Consider the following 15114-nt stretch of genomic DNA (forward strand, 5'->3'; position numbering starts at 1 on the left):
ATACTCTCACCATGCATGGGGTGGATCACACAAAAAGACAATGTCCCCTCCCAGGGGGTCCTTCCCCCCACCCAGGGACATGTATCTGAACCGGAACCCAAGTCACTTTGTCCCTTGTTCCTGCCATCAGTGTCTCCTCCCAGGGTCCTCCCCCTCCCAGGGGTCTGTGAGTGTGACAGGAACTCCATTCCCTTTGTCCTCTGTTCCCGCCACCCAAAGACGGGGTTTCCCACTTCCCCTGGTAGGGGTGTCTTCTTCCCAGGATTCTCTGTACTTGGGAGTCCTAGCGCTGGAAAGACCCCCGCTTCTTGGGCTCCCAGGCACAGAAAGCCCATCAAACCACCATTGTTCCCAAAGAGTGTCCCCACCAATCTCAGGGACCCCCAGAATGGTAACTGGCATGAACATCCTCCGTTCGCGGGGTCCCTGGGTGAAACCAGGCAAGGGAAGCATGTCCTTTCGGGACACGAATTCTCCCCCTGGCCGGCGTCCGTCTATACAAATGGCAGCCACCCAGGGAAGCACTCAATAATTACTTCCCTTGCAGTTTCACACTTATGCTGCAAGTTGTAAATTTTTTAATTGATTGGTGTGAACATTCCAAGGGGCACTGGGGAGGTCCTCGTTCGGGAGCCGAATGTGGTGGGAAGCAATCCGCAAATGCTCCACCTGGATGGCGTTCATCTAACAAACGGGCCGCGACCAAGGGTCAACCAAGGGTGAACATTCTAACTAAACATTCTAAATGGGGTATTGGGGTGGGAGTAGGTAAAACACACAAGAAATCACGAAAGCATCGGGAACATAACGGTAAATACACTTAATATATTTTGCGGTTTAGCGGTGATCCTGCTACACCCTGTAAAGAAACAAATCCTGCCTAAGGATTTTGCGGTTTAGCTGTGATCCTGCTACACCCTGTAAAGAAACAAATCCTGCCTAAGCCCTACAGTAAGGAAAAGTAAGGATAGTGCAACAAATGCTAATGCCGGTCATTGATTATGGGGATGTCGTTTATGCACCTGCATCGCAAACCCACCTTAATAAACCTAATACATTATATAATTCAATATACCACTTTGTACTAGAATGTAATTACTTTACCCACCACTGTGACATGTTAAAAGAGCTAAACTGGCTGTCGCTAGAATCCCAACTCGCTCTTCATCTTTCCGGCCTTGTGCATAACAGCTTTACTTTTTTTTTTTTTTTTTTTTTTATTCTTTATTTTTGTGCGCTTGGTTTGGCAAGTTAACAGTTTCCTACATAAAATGGTAGGACAATTTCAAGCGGTACAGTATAACAGTGTTAACATTGAGGTTGCATAGTTGTGAAGCACATTTTCATATAACAGACAGGCTTGGTGACATACCCGGGGTAGGTAAGGTTGCTACATGTTTGGTGTTATGTGTGTTATTCCCCTGGTGTACTACAAGTGTGGAGGTGTGAGGGTGCTCCCTGGGTCGGGCTGCAGTGTGTCGTCTTGTATGGGAGCATGTGTATACGTGTTGCAAGCTGGTTCAGGTTTGTGGTTCTGGATGCCTGTGTGGAGCTCTTAATGGGACCAGGTTGGCTGGGATGACATGTGTGTGGGGTGCTCCGGTGTGCGTTGTACCTGTATGGCATCTCATCTATCCCCCTATCCCTGAGGGAGGTGGGGGGTGGGCGGAGTGGCGGTGTTCATGGTGGGCGCCACAATGCTATTGTGCGTGGGGGACCATCCGTCGGTCTTGTGAGAGTGGGGGCCCCATGCCTGCAGGGCAAGGTAAAAATAGCAGGAGGGACATTTATATATATATAGTGAATAAGCTGCAGGAGTCCCCAAAAAACACAAAAAAAAAGAACAAACAAAAAAACAATAATATATATATACACAAATAAAATGAAGTTTAGGAGTCTCAAGGTTGGTTCCTCACTGTCCCTTAGTGGGTTCAGGTGCTCTGGGGTTGTCGGCTCCTCTCAGCTTGTTCGGTTGAGGCGCTGGCTGATGTTCCTCAGGTAGTGGTTTGTGCGTCATCTGCAGTGTGCGGTTGTTCCAGGTGAAGTCCCAGTGCGGACAAGAATGCCGGGGCCCCCATTGGGGATGTGAGATTGTGGGTGGTCTCTGCATGATGGACGAGTAAGGAGCCTGTGTTGCCCCATCTATATGGGATGTTGGCTTTACGCAGGGCAGTCGTCACTGGGCCAAAAGATTTGCGTCTGAGTAATGTGGCCCTGGTTAGGTCTTGGAAAAACAAAAGGTTTGCGTTCTCAAATTCTAGTGGCGTTTTGCCCTTTATGGCAGTCATTATTCGGATTTTGTCATGCGTGGTAGCACATCTTAAGATAATGTCTCTGGAGGTGTTAGGTGAGATGCGGGCTGAGCTGGTTACCCGGTATATTCCATCCAGTGTGATTTTTTCCGCCACTGGGAGCGTCAGGATTGTAGACAGGAGGCGCCGCGTGTAGCGCGGCAATTCTTCAGTGGTGATGGTGTTAGGTATGCCGCGGATCTTAATGTGTGTTCGGCGTTGTTTGTCTTCTAGGGACATTAATTGTGCTGCTAGGACATGTTGTTCTGTTTGTAGTTGCTGGACCGAGTCTTGCAAGGTGGTTATGGTGTTGTGGACTTGTGTTATGTCCAATTCTGTGGTAGTGACTCTGTCTGTAATCTGTTGCATGTCCCTTTTAATCAGGGCAACGTCGGCGGCCAGCAGTTTTTGGATGTCTGCCAAAAGCACCTTTAGGTCTCCTTTGGTGGTGGGGGCTGAGTCCTCTGGGGAGACAGGGGGTTTGGCTGGGCCCTCCTGAGGGTACTGTGCGTTTGGGGTCCCCCTTCCCTCCGTTCCTGGGGTGGAGGCCATGTTTGGTGGGGTGTCTGTTTGTTTTGGTGTGGCCAGCCCTGGTCTGATCAGCATTTCCCCTATGTCCCTACCTTGGGTGCTGGCTCCGGTTGTAGGCTTGGGAGTGCGCCGGCCCATGTTTAATGTGTCCGGCGGGGTGTATGCCTGGTGGTCACGGCAATCCCCTTGTCTGCCGAAAAGTGCCTCTAGATTGAGGATTGGTGTCGCGTGGTAGGCCGCGGTTTTGCGCCGCTGCCTAGGTTGTTTGGCGGCTTGAAAGAAGGGCATCGATCTGTTCGCCCCCTCACTGTGGGTCCGGGTGTGTGTTTTGTTTGGGCAGATGGCCCCTCTGGCAGGAGATATTGGCAAGATTGCTGGCGACAGGCCGGGAGCTGTGGAAGATGGCGTCCATGCAGGTTCGTCGTCAGGCTCCGCCTGGGAAGCTCTCACCCTACCTGAGTAGAATGTTCTCCCCAAGCTGTTCACACCTCCTATAACCTCAGATCCCATACTGGCACGATATTTAACATACTGCAATACAAAAATAAAGTGGCTTGATCATAATTTTCCTACAGAGCACCACAATTATGGAATAACCTCAGGGACACAGTCAAATCTTCATTCAATCTAAAATCTTTTAAGAGATCTATGGCATAATACCTCCGCACAGAATGCACCTGTGATGGTTTAATATATCTATTACCTGTTATGTGTTAAATTTATATATGTGTGTATATATATATAGTTTGTATATTGTATTTTTGTAATATTGTATCCTATTGTTACAATGCAATGTTTTGTGGACAAAGACCCAGGACATACTTGAAAACGAGAGAAATCTCAATGTATCCATCCTGATAAAATATTTTATAAATAAATACATATGGAGCCATATATAGCGATTATGACCAATGTCATTAGAGAGCAATGAACCCTTGCCCTTGTTGTGACTTTTAAAATGGCGTCATGATGAAGGCACCGTGACAATGTTTCCGTCTTAATATGCATCGCTGTTACAGTGCTCATATCACACTTAGCATTGTGAATGCATGGTTTGAATGTATAAAAAGGGCTCCCCTAAAAATTGGAATTCAGGGCTATAATATTATATGTTATTCTACTCAATAATCTACTCTTACACCAGTGATGTAAATTATAATGTATTTATTTAACAATAAAATACATGTACATGAGAGGTGAGAAAATTGTCCTATATACAAGGCTAATTCAGTCTATCTACACTATTCTAGTGGCTTCATGTGCATAGTAAGAATGGTGGGGTCCATGATATATTGATGTTGTACAGTTGCCTATACAAAGCATATACAGCCACACAATGAAGATAGTCCCAGCCAATCAAATCATGACTTTGGGTCCAGTTACCCTTGGGTAGGCTAGATCCAGGATCTGCACCAGTTACCTGTAGGTGTCAATATTATCCACAGAATTACATGTCCCAACTTCATCTGACTTTGGTGGATCCTTCAGGGCAGTAACTGAGGGAATCTCCAAAATGCTGCTGCAATTGAGATACTATCTCTTGCATATATTAGTATTATATATACCAGTCAGCTGGTTGTTGTCATTTAGGAAAGATAACATCTCAGGCCTCACCTGCATTTGTCCAGAGGGGCTTTGATGAAGGTTCTGAGGGCCATTCCTGGAATGTTTGGGTTGGGTAGTGACATCCATCAGGGCTGGATTAGTCAGCAGAAGTCCAGCAACATAAAACTCATTGGTTTACATCTTAACCCCTTCCTTGCCATCAGGGAGACTTGGGAACTCAACTGAAATATTGTATGTTTATAACTGAATGCACTGTTTGTAAAGGAAACCTATCATAGAACTCATTGAAGTGGACTGGATCTAGAGATGTTGATGTTATGGGTTTGTATGGTTAAAGCAGCGTGCAATCTTCATCTTAGCTATATCTCCAGTGGAGGTCAGACTGCAGTCTGCCTGGGACCTTCATTCAGTGCCAAATTATTTGAAAACGGTTTAATACTGTACACAAGGATGGCGCTTGGGGACTCCAGGCACTATAACCACTTCAATTAGATAAAGTGGTTATAGTGGGGTTCTGAGAAGGTTGATCCCCAGATGTTTTAAAACGACAGCTTCCTTGATGCTTTGTCATTCTAAAACCACGCAAAGCATCATGGGAGTTGTAGTTATACAACATGCCCTTTTGGGCACCCCTGAACCTTGAGGGCTAGAGTGTCCCTTTAACATTTTAAGTGCCAGAAGCTTGAGCAAAACCTCTAATTTGCAAAGTAGTTTGACTGCTAAAGGGTTTAGTATATGCTCAGGAAAACTGAATTATAAGAATCCATTGAAATGATTAAGCTTTTATTTGGACAATATGTTCACAGGATGTTATGAGGCACCCAGAACTGTAGGGCAGCCTGCGCTGTTTGGGAAGAACATTTGGTCATAAAACTGTCCATCTTTACTGGATTCCCTACCAAATAGAGGCATCTCATGTGGCCAAGTTATGATAAGAATTATCTATGTATCTTTTGTATAAGCAAGTCTGTATACAGAACATAGCAGGCACGCTGCCCCCTGAGCTATTTCCAAACTCTCTTTTTACGTTGTGGCATAAAACAGGAATGTGAATTTCTACTCCAGTGGGGAGACTGAAGGGTAAACATCATAATCCTGCCTAGTAAGCCTAGTAAGTTTTACGGTTATTCACTAATGGGAGTATTCTCAGGAATTCAAGTAAATTTAAAGTACATTTACATTTATTTTTTTTCAGATATATTCAGATTGGTATAAATGCATTTGTTCGAGAGTATACCTTTTTCATAATTTATTTCTCTTTTCATTTTCTCTGACTCTCACTTGATTCTAAGTTTCAAAATGAAACATTTTAATACTTTGTATATAGAATATTTATTATTATTACCAATGTCCATTGAAATTTTATAACTACATACTTACATTCAATACAACATTCATACTACATACTTCATTCATTCTGACACGGCGGGAAGGGGGCCATACCAGTTTCCTAATAGTCAGCATGATAAACATTCTATCTAGGTTCTCCTCAATGGTCAGGTAGTTGCGAGATCCTAGCTCATACATAAGTAGATGTTTGCCATTTGGCCCATATTTCAGCATATAGGTATATCTGATTGTTCTTAAGGTAAAAACCCGTCTCCATTGTGCACTGGTAGTTTATTTGGCTCAATATTTCGTTCCAGTTTTGGTGATCTTGCGTTTTTCAGTTTCTCGCCATACAAATTTTAACTGCTAGCATAATATAGATCGTTAGAATGGAGAAGGGTTTGTCACATTGAGGAAGGTCTGAATGGAAGAGGAAGAACTGTGAGGTTAAAGGGGCATCCTGCCTTGAAAGCTCTTTTAAGAGATCTCCAAGATTCCTTTTTATAACATCTAACCTTGAGCATTCCCACCAAATATGGAAGTGAGATCCTTTACCGTTCTTACATCTCCAGCATTGATCGGTTTGATCTCTATAAATTTTGTTTAGTTTTGTTGGAACCAAGAACCGCTTATATAGAATTTTATAAAAGAGCTCTACCAAACTGACACAATGGGTACTCTGTTTGAGCCTCTTTATAATCTGTTTCAAAGATGTTATTTCAAATGATCTTTTTAAAGTCGAGCTCCCATTTTAACATTGGGGGCTCCTTAACAAAGGTCTCAGAAGCTGACAAAAATTTGAGTGATGGAGAAATAATTTTTGAAGGATTGTGGTTTTCTAGGAATTCAGTGGTCTAATTATATCCTATTATTTGTTTTATAGCTAAATATTTTTTGACTCTCAAGTACGCATTGAAGTTGTTGGGATGGCATTAGTTTGCCGTTAAAGTATATGTTCGATACCTGGTTGATCCCACAGTTCTTCCAATTCCTCAGATCCATATCTCTCATATTTATTTATAATAATTCTATAGGGGCGGATAGTGCAATTCCATTTGTTTGATCAATTTTTTTTCCTTCCAAAAACAATCATAAAGTATATCTGTTTTAAACTCTTGAGCTTCCATTTCCTTCCATAGATTTATACGGATGTTACTTGAATCCCTAGCTAAAAAATGGGATAGCATACAGGCTTTGTGTAATGCGAAGATGTCTGGAAACCCTATACCTCCATTCCTGCTTGATTTCTTGAGAATTCTATGTGAAATTCTAGGTTTCTTATATGCCCAAATATACTTGGAAATACTGGATTGAAAGGAGCTCAATATTTTTTATTTTATTTTGTCATTCTTTGTTTTATTATAGCAGGTATTAAGCATGAGATACAGTAAAGCGCGTTGGACATACATAGCTTAAGTCATATGATAAAGACAAACATATTAGAACCAACGTCTGAATGCATACACATTATATATCACATTACTGCATTATCAAGGTAACTGTGATAGAGCATGCCATTTTTTTAAGAATAGAGAAGAAAGAACAAGAATTCCTAGAATATCGATCAATAGTGGAGTATTTGGCATAGCTAGGTGCTTGAGTGTGGTTAAGAGGTAAATGCCTGTTGGAGTAGTTTAGTTTAGGCGTTAAATATGTGGCAGGCAGAATATATAGGTTTTGTCTCAGGTTAGGGAGACTCGATTGCAAGACCACTGGGTCCACTTCCCTTTGGATGTTTGTGTTTTACATAAACCGGGCACTGGGCATTGGCTCCCTGAGATGGGTGTGATGGTGAGTGAGTGGGGTTTGTCTGTGGCTCTGCTATGAGCTTTGGAGTAGATGGTAGGTGCTAAGGCCAAGTGTGTGCTTAGGGTGTATACCTATGCTAGGCGGTGACATAGCAGCCAGCTTATAGCTGGTGTAATAGCGTAAGCTGTTTCTCCCAGTTCCAAGCATACAAAAAAGAAATGCAGGCATACAGCATGTTGTCAGGTGAATAGTCAATTAAAGATAGGATGTTGCTCGCTGTAAGTAACAACATATGGTGAAATGTAAATGTAGGCAGGCCTGCCGTGGTTAGTGGAGTACAGCAGCATTAGGGCCAGACCACCGACCATCCAGGTACTTGGGATGTGGAGTCTCGAATCAGCTAATGCCCAGGCTTAGAGGCAGTCTGAGGGGGATGGGCGGTAGCATGAGGCAGTGTTTGAGCAAGTCCTCCCCACAGCCCCAGGCAGTCATGAAGGCCTGCATCCATGTACCACGAACTTGGTTGCTCATATAGGAGACCGAGTTCTTCCCTTGCGGGGGTCGGTGGTGGATCCTGATGTCGCTTTCATCGCGATTTGAATAGTTTCAAGGGAATTCGTTAAGATCAAGAGGGCATCATCCACAAATAAAATTATCTTGTTTGGCATGACTGATCCTGATGCCTTGCACTTCTTCCTTTTGTCTAATAAGATCAGCTAGAGGCTCCATAGCCAGTATAATACATAGCAAGGGAGCCAAGGGGCATCCCTGCCTTGTACCGTTTTTGTACAAGGCCAAAATCCATTTGTAAAACCAAATCCATAAATTGCCAGTTCAGCCTGTCAAAAGCCTTTTTGGCATCCAATTTTTAGAGTTAATTCTATGAATTTGGTTAAGGAATCTGCAAATGTTGGCAGCCACACCTCTGTTCCTAACAAACCATGCCTGATCTCCGTGTATTAAAAATTGTATAATTTCGTTAAGGTGGTTTGATAAAATCTTCGAGTAGATCTTGACATCCAAATTAATCAAGGAAATAGGTCTGTAGCTAGCGGTTTTAGTGGGATCTTTACCCTCTTTTAGTATAGGAAGAATGTAAGCCTGGAGATATTCCTCTGGTAGCTGTGCCTGCTCAGGGAGTATAGAGAATACCTTTAATAGCAATGGAGCCACTAAAACCTGGAATTTTTGATAAAAAATAGACCTGAAGCCATCCGGTCCAGGTGCTTTATTTCATTTCAGAGTATCGATTACCTTTTTGATCTAGCTTATAGAGATTGGTTTATTCAAACTATCTAGCTGTTCCTTGTTTATTTTTGGAATTTTAATTTTTGAAAGAATTTATTAGATTTTCTGATTAGAGTTTTTATTAGAAGATATATTATACAAATTAGAGTAAAAGTCGTGGAATGCATTAGCGACAGGGCCGGATTAACATAGGGGCTGATGGAGCTGCAGCTCCAGGCCCAGGCCCAGGCCAATGTAACAGCCGGTATTTGAGGCTGCCTGGCCGTGCCGGTATTGCAGTAATACTGGCAATACAAATGCAGGTAATTTTCTCAGAATAAATGGAGATTACTCTGCAATACTAGCACCGGCCAGTAGGGGTCACTGTGTGTGGAGAGAGGCAGGGATAAGAAGTTACAGCATATCCCTGCCTCTCTCTACTACTCACTGATCCGTGGTCCAGACAGTCCAGACAGCAGCTCTACAGCTCAGGTAAGTGAGGGATGGGGGGGGGGGGAAGGCAGCAGGGACACATGGGGACACTGAGACACTAGGGGACACATGGTGACACTGAGACATTAGGGGACATATGGGGACACTGAGACACTAGGGGACACAGACACTAGGGGACACATGGGGACACAGACACTAGGGGACACATGGGGACACAGACACTGGGAGACCTGGGAACACTGAGACACTTGATGTCACGACTAGTAATGTGGTCCAGCACGCAGAAACTATGTAAACATATACATAGGTAAGAAAAGGAAAATAACAGGATAGAGCGTAAACCGGACCTTAGAATGGCCGGACTAATACGCTAGAGACAGAGAATGGTCAAAGGGAAAGCCGAGGTCAAGGAAGCCAGAAAATACTCAATACCGATAAAACAAGCCAAGTCAGGGAAACCAGAGATCAGAATAACCAGGGAAACGCCAAGGATCAGGATACCAGGAAATCAGAATCACGGAATTAGCACTCTCAGGAAATCAGGAAACTGAAACCACGACATGGCAAAGTACTGGGGTGAATTAGGGGTTTAAATACCCCTCTCTAAGCTATGATTGGTCAGAGGGCGACCTCTGACCCCAGAACGTGCGTGTGCGTTGACGTCGTGACGTCACGCACACGTTAGTATAATTCTCGGGGGCTATCCATAGACGCGACCACGTGGTCGGCGCCATATTGGATTCGGGCGTGATGCCCGGAAGAACTACGTGCGCGGTTCCCGGCTCGCCGACGAGCAGGTAAGCTCGTGTAGTCGGTGCGGTCGTGCCGGTCGGGCACGACCGTGAGGCTCGGCGGGCCGGTGACCGCAACAGTACCCCCCACTCGAAGACCGCGCACCGGGCGGGAAGGACCCGGCTTAAGAGGAAAGCGGTTGTGAAATGACCGGATAAGACGGGGCGCATGGACCCGGTCAGCAGGAACCCAACAACGTTCCTCGGGACCATAACCCTTCCAGTCAACGAGATAGGACAAGACACCTCTGGATAATTTGGAGTTCATGATAGAACGGACTTCGTATTCTTCTTGATCACCCACTACCAAGGGCGGAGGAGGAGTGGATAATCTGGTGTAGCGATTGCAAGTAAGGGGCTTGAGCAGAGACACATGGAAAGTATTTGCAATTCTCATATGAGCCGGAAGTGCCAAAGAATAGGTCACTGGATTGACACGTTGGGTAACCCGAAAGGGACCTATGTACCGGGGGGCGAATTTCATGGACGGGACCTTAAGTTTGATATGTTTTGTGGAGAGCCACACCCTGTCACCTGGAAGATATACAGGATTAGCGCCCCGTTTTTTGTCAGCTTGGGCCTTTGCTCGTAATGAAGCTTTCTGCAGAGCTGAATGGACGGAATCCCAGGTATCATGAATTGATTCCAAACGGGTGTTCAAGGCAGGAATTTCCGTGTCTGAGAATTCAGAAGGAAAAACAGCGGGGTGATAACCCTGATTTACAAAGAATGGACTATGATTAGAAGATTCATGAGTGGCGTTGTTCCTGGCGAACTCAGCCATGGGTAAGAGCTCACACCAGTTAGACTGATTGGCATTTATAAAGCAACGTAAATAGGCTTCTAAAGACTGATTCGCCCTCTCTGCTGCTCCATTAGTTTGGGGGTGATACGCCGACGAAAAGGAGAGTTCAATGCCTAATTGCTTACAAAAGGAACGCCAAAACCTAGAAACAAACTGGGTACCTCTGTCAGATACTATGCTTTTAGGTACACCGTGCAACCGAAAGATCTCTCTCAAGAATATTTGAACTAGATCTTGAGCAGATGGTAATTTTTTAAGGGGGACAAAATGTGCCATCTTTGTGAACCTATCGATAACCATAAGGACTGTATTAAACCCGTTTGAACTGGGTAGATCCACAATGAAATCCATGGCTAAGTGGGTCCAAGGAGCACTGGGTATGGGCAGCGGTTGTAAGAGTCCAGGAGGCGATCTAGGAGGAACTTTAGAAACGGCACATATTTGACATGCCCCAACATATTCTTTGATATCGTTTCTAAGAGCAGGCCACCAAAACCTCCGGGAGATGGCAGAGAGGGTTTTATGGACTCCAGGATGACCTGCTGTGAGGTTGTCATGGAACAAATCTAGTACCTTCTTTCGAAACTGAGGTGACACATACAGTTTGTCCGGAGGTTTTCCCACAGGTGCCTGAGTTTGATCTGCTATTATGGCACAGAAGAGTGGAGAAGACACTTCGGTAACTGTAGTGGCAATGAGGCATTCAGGAGGTATAATAGGATATATCACCTGTTCCGGAGCTTCATCTGTCTCAAACTGCCTAGAAAGTGCATCTGCCTTGGTGTTTTTAGTACCAGGCCTGTACGTAATTATGAAATTGAATCGGGAGAGAAACAATGACCATCTAGCCTGACGAGAGGACAGTCTCTTAGCGTCCCCAATATAAGCCAAATTCTTATGATCAGTAAAGATCAAAAGTGGCTCTTTGGAACCTTCCAAGAGATGCCTCCATTCCTTAAGGGCAAGTACAATGGCCAAAAGTTCCCTATTCCCTATGTCATAATTCTTCTCTGCAGGTGTGAGTTTGCGAGAGTAAAATCCACAAGGATGTAAAGGTGTATCAGGACTTTCTCTTTGAGACAGAATGGCTCCAACTCCTGTCTCTGATGCATCCACCTCTAGGATAAATGGTTTGGTTGGATCAGGATGGGTCAGGACAGGTGCTGAGGAAAATAAAGATTTTAACAGTTCAAATGCCTCTCTTGCTTCTTTGGGCCAAGATGTACAATTTGCTCCTTTTTTGGTTAAATTGGTTATAGGGGAAATCACGGAGGAAAAACCCTTTATGAATTTGCGGTAGTAATTCGCAAAACCTATAAAGCGTTGAGTGGCTTTAAGGCCCTTGGGTAATGGCCACTGTAAGACTGCCTCCAGTTTACGGGGATCCATCTGGAAACCAGACGGAGATATAACGTAACCAAGGAATTGTATCTCCGTTTGGTCAAACTGGCATTTCTCCAGTTTACAGTAAAGACCGTTCTGTAACAGGGTTTTCAGTACAATTCTCACATGTTCGTGATGTGTCTCTAGGTCTTAGATGAGAATGTCGTCCAAGTACACTAGAACGAACATGTGAAGGTACTCTCTTAGGACATCGTTAATAAAATCCTGGAATACCGCTGGAGCGTTACATAATCCAAACGGCATAACCAGGTATTCGTAATGTCCCATTCTGGTGTTAAATGCGGTCATCCATTCGTGACCGTCCTTAATCCTGACTAGATTGTATGCGCTTCGGAGATCGAGCTTGGTAAAGACTCGAGCTCCCCTCAATCTGTCAAACAGCTCTGATATAAGGGGAATAGGGTAGGCATTTTTTATGGTAATCCTATTCAAACCCCTATAATCAATACAAGGGCGTAGGTCTCCTTCTTTTTTAGAGACAAAGAAGAATCCAGCCCCGGCTGGTGAGGAGGACCTACGGATATGACCCTTTCTGAGAGCATCTTTAATATATTCCTCCAAACAAAGATTTTCCTGGGGGGACAAGGCATAGACTCCTCCCTTGGGAGGCATAGTCCCTGGTAATAAGTTTATGGTACAGTCATAAGGTCTATGAGGAGGTAACCCTTCTGACTGGACCTTGTTAAATACCTCTTTCAAATCCATATACTGCGGTGGAATTTGTGTGGTCAAGGGAGGTGCAACAGGAACATTAATGGTACCAATAGGTTGTGGGATTTGCTTAAAGCAGACACCTTTGCATCTCTCACCCCAACTCACAATCTCTCCTTCAATCCAATCCAAACGTGGATTGTGTTTCAGGAGCCAAGGGAAACCGAGTATTATCGGCACTGTAGGTGAAGATATGATTTGAAAGGTCATTTCTTCAGAGTGGAGAATACCCACTGAAACAGTGATTGGCAGAGTTTCGTGTGTGATGAAAGGCTGGGTAAGAGGCCTTCCATCAATGGCCTCGACTGCTATCGGTTTCTCTTTATGTTTTAAGGGCAGGAGATGTTTTGCAGAGAATTCTTTGTCTAGGAAATTCTCCGCTGCCCCAGAGTCAATCATAGCCTCACACTGAACAGTAGTGTTCTTGAAAGATAAGGTTACTTTGACAAGGAAACGGTTCTTAGTCAATTTAGGGGACATATACATCACACCTAAGGTCGGTCCCCGTACGTGCCTTAGGTGTGCAAGTTTTCCGGCCGAACCGGGCATGACGATCTTAGATGTCCCTTCTTGCCACAATACATACATAACCCCTCGTTACGTCTGTGTTGTCTCTCTGCCTCGGTGAGTTTAGCGCTACCCAATTGCATGGGTTCAGGTTCTGGAAGAGGCGTTTGGCTACTCACCACTGGGTTAGAGAAACGAGGAGCTATGGACAAATTAGAACGTCTGTTACGTTGTTTGTTTTTCTCTCTCTCTCTGAGCCGGTTATCAATGTCTATCATGTAGGCAATAAACTCATTAAGATTAACCGGAAGGTCTCTAGCTGCAGTCTCATCTTGTATACTCTCAGCTAGACCTTCAGAGAAAGCAGCCACCAGACCACTATTGGTCCAATCAACCTCAGACGCTAATGTCCTGAACTCTATTGCATAATCGGCTACAGAACGACTGCCTTGCTTGATTCTCATAAGGGCTTTGGCAGCGTTCTTCTCCCTGCCTTTAGGTTCAAACGTAGCCTTAAAGGCCGTAAGAAAAGTACTGTAATCACGGGCTACTGCGTCACCACTTTCCCATAAGGGGTTAGCCCAGGTCAAGGCTTTTCCAGTTAATTGGTTCATCAGATAGCCTATTTTTGATCTATCTGTTGGGAATGGACCTGGGGAGGCCTCAAAGTGGTATTCAATTTGGTTTAAAAAACCTCTGAATTCCTTAGAATCACCTCCATAGCGAGGGGGCGGTGACAAGGTTATGGACGGTGGTTTATGTGGTACGGGAACCACTACAGGTGGCGGAACCACAGGTGGTTCCGGAGGGACCTCTAAATAGGCAGTCCTCTGGAGCAAGGTCTGAAATGCCTGGGCAAATTGGTCTATCCTGTGGTCCATATCCTCCACCCTACTCTCACAGGCGATCATATGCTTGCATAGTTCTGCAGGATCCATGGCCATGTCGTAATGTCACGACTAGTAATGTGGTCCAGCACGCAGAAACTATGTAAACATATACATAGGTAAGAAAAGGAAAATAACAGGATAGAGCGTAAACCGGACCTTAGAATGGCCGGACTAATACGCTAGAGACAGAGAATGGTCAAAGGGAAAGCCGAGGTCAAGGAAGCCAGAAAATACTCAATACCGATAAAACAAGCCAAGTCAGGGAAACCAGAGATCAGAATAACCAGGGAAACGCCAAGGATCAGGATACCAGGAAATCAGAATCACGGAATTAGCACTCTCAGGAAATCAGGAAACTGAAACCACGACATGGCAAAGTACTGGGGTGAATTAGGGGTTTAAATACCCCTCTCTAAGCTATGATTGGTCAGAGGGCGACCTCTGACCCCAGAACGTGCGTGTGCATTGATGTCGTGACGTCACGCACACGTTAGTATAATTCTCGGGGGCGGGGCTATCCATAGACGCGACCACGTGGTCGGCGCCATATTGGATTCGGGCGTGATGCCCGGAAGAACTACGTGCGCGGTTCCCGGCTCGCCGACGAGCAGGTAAGCTCGTGTAGTCGGTGCGGTCGTGCCGGTCGGGCACGACCGTGAGGCTCGGCGGGCCGGTGACCGCAGCACTTGAGGACACTGGAAAACATGGGGACACTGAGACACTAGGGGACACATGGGGATGCTGAGACACATGGGGATGCTGTGAGACATAGAGACATTGGGAGACACTGAGACATTGGGACACAGAGACACTATGTTCCCATGTCCCCCAGCCAGTGTCCCTAGTGTCTCAGTGTCCCC

The sequence above is a fragment of the Pelobates fuscus genome, chromosome 9 (assembly GCF_036172605.1).
Source record: "Pelobates fuscus isolate aPelFus1 chromosome 9, aPelFus1.pri, whole genome shotgun sequence".
Lineage (NCBI taxonomy): Eukaryota > Metazoa > Chordata > Amphibia > Anura > Pelobatidae > Pelobates > Pelobates fuscus.